This window comes from Vidua chalybeata, chromosome 1, assembly GCF_026979565.1.
Source record: "Vidua chalybeata isolate OUT-0048 chromosome 1, bVidCha1 merged haplotype, whole genome shotgun sequence".
Lineage (NCBI taxonomy): Eukaryota > Metazoa > Chordata > Aves > Passeriformes > Viduidae > Vidua > Vidua chalybeata.
Window position 1 is genome coordinate 56195771 of NC_071530.1, and position 6176 is coordinate 56201946.

General features: G+C 44.9%; 1 long non-coding RNA gene across 2 annotated transcripts; it reads left to right on the forward strand.

Moving 5' to 3' along the window:
- The first annotated feature begins 1016 nt into the window (after positions 1-1016).
- Positions 1017-5346, forward strand: LOC128797102 (uncharacterized). 2 transcript variants are annotated; one of them, XR_008434013.1, is made up of 5 exons: positions 1017-1207; positions 3501-3593; positions 4289-4362; positions 4933-5046; positions 5130-5346. It is a non-coding gene; the product is annotated as an uncharacterized LOC128797102 (long non-coding RNA). The 2 variants fall into 2 exon arrangements; XR_008434012.1 differs by lacking the exon at positions 4289-4362.
- The last annotated feature ends 830 nt before the right edge of the window (positions 5347-6176 follow it).

The window sequence follows — 6176 nt, forward strand, 5'->3', positions numbered from 1 at the left end:
CCCTTTTAAGTTCAAACTAAGCTTTGGCCTCCCTAATATTTTTTCCTACGTGCTCTAGCAGTCCCCTTAATATTTCCTGAGAGACCTGACCCTCCTTCCAAAGATGATACATCCTCCTTTTATTCTTAAGTTCCTTCAAAACCTCCTTGCCTATCCAAGCTGGGTGTTTACTTTGTCAACTCATCTTTCGACACACAGGGACAGTCTGTTCCTGTGCCCTCAAGATCTCTGTTTTGAAGCTCACCCACCTTTCCTGAACTCCTTTGTTTTTAAGGGCAGCTTCCCAAGGAACTTTCTGAATAAGTCTCCTAAGTAGGCCAAAGTCTGTCCTCTGGAAGTCCAGTGTAAGAGTCTTATTGGTGGTCCTCCTCATTTCACCAAATATCAAGAACTCTATAATTTCATGATCACTCTGCCCCAGGCGGCCTCCAACCACTACATCTCCCACCAGCCCATCTCTATTCGAAAACAGCAGGTGTAACATAGTCCCTCTCCTGGTGGGCTCACCCACCAGTTGCAACAAAAAGTTGTCCTCCATACACTCTAAACATTTACTGGCCTCTTTTCTGCTGTATTAAGTTCCCAGCAGATGTCTGGTAGGTTAAAGTCACCTACAAGAACAAGGGGTAATGATCCTGAAACAGTATCTAGCTGCTTGTAGAATAAGTTGTCCACCTCATCTTCCTGGTTGGGTGGACAATAACAAACTCCCAGTAGGGTATCAGCCTTGTTGGCCTTCCCCTTAATTCTTACCCATAGGCATTCAACTCCATCTTCATAAGTTACAATATCTATGGCATCAAAAGCCTCCTTAATATAAAGGGCCACCCCTCCACCTCTTCTCCCTTTCCTATCTCTTCTGAAGAGCTTGAAGCCATCCTGTGCAGTGCTCCAACTATGTGAGTCATCCCACCATGTCTCTGTGATGACGACTACATCATAGTTCTGCTGTTGTACCATGGCTTCCAGTTCGTCTTGTTTGTTACCCATGCTGCGTGCATTGGTGTACATGCACCTCAGCTGGGCCACTGATCTCTGCCCTAACTCAGGCTTACCACCTTTGGGCCTGCTGCCAGAGAGCCCATACGAATCCCCTTCCCCCTTCAGACCTAGTTTAAAGCCCTCTCAACAAGGTCTGCCAGTTCATGAGCTAAAAACCTTCTGCCCTTAACAGAGGGATGTGTCCCATCTGGTTGCAGTAGAGCAGGTACCGTAAAAGTTGCCCCATGATCAAAGAATCCAAAATTTTGCTGATGACATCAACCCTTGAGCCACTTATTTATAATGTGAGCTCTCCTATTTCTTTTTTCATTTTTCTCTGCCACCAACAGGACAGAGCAGAACACTACCTGTGCCCCTGTCCTATCAACCACTTGACCCAGTGCCCTAAAGTCCCTTTTAATTGCCTTGATACTCCTCTTTTCAATCTCATCACTGCTAGCCTGGAGTATCAGCAGTGGGTAATAATCAGAGGGCTGAATCAGCCCAGGAAGTCTCTCAGTGATATTTCATACCAGAGCCCCAGGGAGGTAGCAGATCTCCCTGTGGAATGGGTCCAGTTGACATATGGTGCCCTCTGTTCCCTTCAGAAGGGAATCACCCACTACAATTACCCGTTTCTTCTTGGTGTTAGAGGTGGTGATCCGTCTTACAGATGAGTCATAATTGGGAGACTCACTGGACAGATCATTTTCTTCTAAATCATCTGGCTGGCTCTCTAGATCCAGCGCTTCATACGTATTCTGAAGTGGCACTTGGCTAGGGGATGGAGGTCTGGAGAAATTTTTATTATTACCTCCCCGAGCAGGGACCCATTTCCATTCCCCTTCATCTACCAGGTGCCCTTCTATTGCCTGGGAGTGAGCGGCATATGAGTCCTCTGGCTCTTGGTGGGCCTCCCTCAAAGATGTAAGGGCTGAACTCCACCAGTCTATTTCCCTTTCACTTTCCCTGATACTCCTTAATCTTTCAACTTCCTCCCTAAGCTCAGCTACCAGCGAAAGGAGGTCATTCACCTGTTCACACCCTAGGCAGGCCTCCTCCACAACACCCCCTGAAACCATGGATAAGCTCAGACAATCCAGGCAGGAATGGGCCTGTACAGACACATCCTTTTTGGAGGGCTCCACTTGGTCACATACACTTGTACCAGCCACAGTTTTCGACTGTGTTAAAACCATTATTAGCACAAAGCCCAAAATCAAGCAGCCAACAGAAACAACAACACACAGAACACCTTACTAGCAAGAAGACCTGCAAACCTGCCTGCTTTCCTTGTCTGCGTGAACTGCCACAACCACGACCCTCTTTGCCTGCTCCTGTTCACTGCGCTCCAGGTCACCACGCTCCCCAGAGGCCTCTTATAATCAGTCATTCAGGAACAAAGGAAGCTCCACCTCCTGTTCCTGAAAGGCTCTTTATGCAAGCAACTCACCTGCTCAGTGTTCTTATAATCAGTCACTCCGGAACAAAGGAAGCTCCACCTCTCGTTCCTGAATGGCTCTTTACGCCACCCATCCCTATTCCCTGTCTCTTCCTGAGGAGGTGCTATGGGAAAGAGCTGATGCTACAACCTACGATCCTTCCTTCACCTGAGATTGTGCTAGGCACATCAGGGACAATATAAGAGATCTTGGTCCTGCTCTGCATTCATGAGGAGCAGTCCTCAAGAAGGGATTGCTTCCCTTCCTCTCCAGCAAGACCTGACCAGTTCAGTCCTTACCCACAGATTGCATAGCTGTTATTGAGCCCTTCCCAGGGTCATGGGACAAGTAGAAGCTGACAAGCCTCAGATTTTGACAACAGTCTAATGAATCACTCTTGTCCACAACTTATAATGATGGTAAATCAGGTCTATTTATAAAAATGATTATTTATTAAACAGACAAGAAATAACAGATAAAGATCTTAATCAGAATTACTTACTGCAGAATATAAAAGTAAAGAACTACTAGTAGATTAGAGCATAACATATAATGCTGCACTATATCAAGGTACCTATAGTAAAGCTACCAAAATAAATAGTATTGTTTAGGAGTCAAATGTAACTTACCACTGAAATGACAGTAATGTACACAGATTCCTTCACTTAACCCCTGGAAAGTAACTGCAAAGCAGGCATCCCTAGTCATGGGGAAAGCTCCATACATTTCCATGAAAATTTATAGAAGATTTCTGCTCTGTGAAATTTTGGTGTGACTTTTATAGTTTGTAAAGTGAGTGTCTGTCAGTCAGAAATCCAACCTATCTTGCCAGATCTCATTTCAACAACAAGATGTTTTTTTGGTAGTTAGAAGGTTCAAGACTAGTGTTACTCCCATGGCACCAAAATGACTCACTACAAGACAGCTTGTCTTGTTTGAGTTATCTGACTAGTTAACAAGATAAGCTCTTGTGGGGTGGTGAGATGCCCTGAGATACTCAGGCTTTTGGTAGTAGAATATACAGTGGCACTTTTTTGGCAGAAAAGTGTGACAAGCCGATATTATTGCTCTTTGCAGGTCTTTGTCCATCTGCCAGAGCAAGTGGAATCATTGAGTATAATAGTAACTTCTCATTTCTTAAAGAAAAATAAAATGCAGTAAAGAAAAACTGTAAGTTTACAAAGGAAGTGATAGGGACTTTTTAATGTATTTTCAAAAAAAAAATTTCCATGTTGTCTCAAGGTTTTTTTCTCTATAAATTGTTATAAATACATATTATAATAGTTGCTTTTCGCAAATATTAAGATGGATGCTGTATGTATAATCTTAAAGTAACTTTACTATAAAGATATAGTTTTTTTAATTTCTGTTGTTAACTAAACTTAGACATAGTAGTGAAATAGCTGATACAGTATGCTTGTGTTAAACTGCCTGCTTGGTTGGGATAATATCCAATGAACATATGATGGAGACCCCTCCTACTAATCAGCACCCACTGCCTGCGAACCAAATACGGACCAAAGCCCAAACCAGAGGTGCTAACAAAAATGGACTAAAACCACAGCCAAGAAATACTCACACTCTAAAAAGGCGAACCTGAGGAGGAGCCATGCTAAATAGTTCTATGAACATGTAAAATAGTTTGGCCAAAAGTTTAAACATGCATAATTGTTTATGAATATAAAATAGACTGATGCAATAAAGGGTATGTAAAGGTGTCTTCGAAACAGTAGGTGTGCTCTTAACTGAATGCCAAGCAGCCGGCTGTAAATCTTTGCTTTATTGTCTTTGTCTCCTATTATCCTTTATTAAACTTCTAAATTGTACCAGGAGAGTCAACCTCATTTTTCACAAAATTGATATAGTTCTGCAGTTACCTGAGTTCCTCAATGGGATTTGGCTTCCTTCATTGCTCTGCTCTTTCCTCACACTATACTCTGTGAGTGAACTGCTTCTTCCTCTGATGTAGTATGTCAATACTTGCCAGTGTAACAGTGGAGTCCTATGGTCCTGATCCTGCAAATACCTAAAATTTTGGAATTAATACATATAGGCATGATTAAAAATATTGGTGAACATTGTTATCAGGCTATAGTGATGTCTTGGGCCTGGTTTATTATCCCATCCCATCCCATCCCATCCCATCCCATCCCATCCCATCCCATCCCATCCCATCCCATCCCATCCCATCCCACTTTTGTTTTGTTTTGTGGCCAGGGGTGGTTGCTGTCCCCACACCACCCCCCATCTTCCCTGGCTCTGGGGCTGTTGCAATGAATGGAAGCTGAGCTGGGGTTTCTGGGGGAAGCTGGGGGCGAGGGGAGAGGCAGTCTTCTCTCTTCTGGCAGGCAGTTGGATTGGATATGCATGGGAGGTATCTCTTGTTATGAATAAGAAATTGCTTATTTCTTAAAGGTTATAGAGTGTTATCTAATGGCCTATTGTTAACTTGTCATTGATCAATTACCTGTTGTTCATCCCCTGTTACAAATCCCTCTCTGCTTCCTAGAAAATGGCATCTGGGACTGTGAGGAGGAAGTGACATCAGAGGCAAGATGCAAATGCAGAAACACACCAAATCCAGCACCTAAAAACCCCTAAAATAGCGAGCCACCATGAAATTGTAGGACCTAAATGACTGCAAAGGGTGAGCAACTAGTTCTAGTGTCCGTAGGGACCTTTTTTAATTTCTCACTCTAATCACAGAGATGTCGGCTAGAATGAGGACCCTAAGCTACAGCCCGGACTTTGGAATCTCCTGCCACTCCCATGAGGACGGAATCCCCAGCTCTGCCTGCATGCAAAGTGGGCAAAGCTGCACTCCTCCTCCTCCATGCCACTCTGGGAAGCAGCGGCGGCGTGTGCGCAACCCATCGGGTCCCCACCCGAACCAGTCACTTTTTAATAAAGGCATTTTAAAAGAGCATGATCTCCTGCCCGTTCTTGTCATCTCTGACCAGGGATCCTGCTGTTTCTGTGGGGTTTGCCTGTTTCTTTTTGGTTTTGTTTTGCTTTGGCACTGTGACTGAACTGGTCGGCTGGGCTTCTTTTCCTGCTTTGCTGTGGGGAAGCCCAGTGGCAGTGTGTGCCCCACCAGGAGGGCTGCCCCCACCCTCCACACAGCCAAGATCTGAAGAACCAGCTTTTCTCAGCCAGTGAGAAAAGCCCAAGGAGCCTTTTACTGCATTTCGGAACCAGACTCCTACTGCCCAATCCCCCCTGTACCTCTGCTATTGCTTCGGGTTTGTGCTGCACTGTAGCTTTTCACCTTCTGCTTCCTGGGAGATCTTACATCCCAGCTTGCTTCTTCAGAGATTTCCTGCTACAGCTCCTTTTGCTATCCACTGGGATCGGCCACCCCTGGCAGTTCGTAATAGAAACCCCTTCTCTATCCCACCCCACCAGCTGCGCATGCCATTACCGCTTGGTCCCTGAACTCACACTGGAACGCCCCCTGCAGCCAGGGGGGAATCATCGCACCTGTCCTGCCAACCAAGAGCCACCAGTGCCCCTGCCATCTTTAACCATAATTACATCAAAGGGGAAAGTGCCTGCAGCCGAGAGAAGGCTGTTAATGAGTTTCTGGTTCTGTTTGGTGTCACTGCCATTGTTGTTGTTTGTTTGCATTGTTAAACATACTAGTAAAGAATGGTTATCTCTTCTCCCATATCTTTGTCTGAAAGCCCCTTAATTTCAAAATTACAGCAATTCGGAGGGAAGGGGGTCATGTTTTCCATTCCAAGGGAGGCTCCT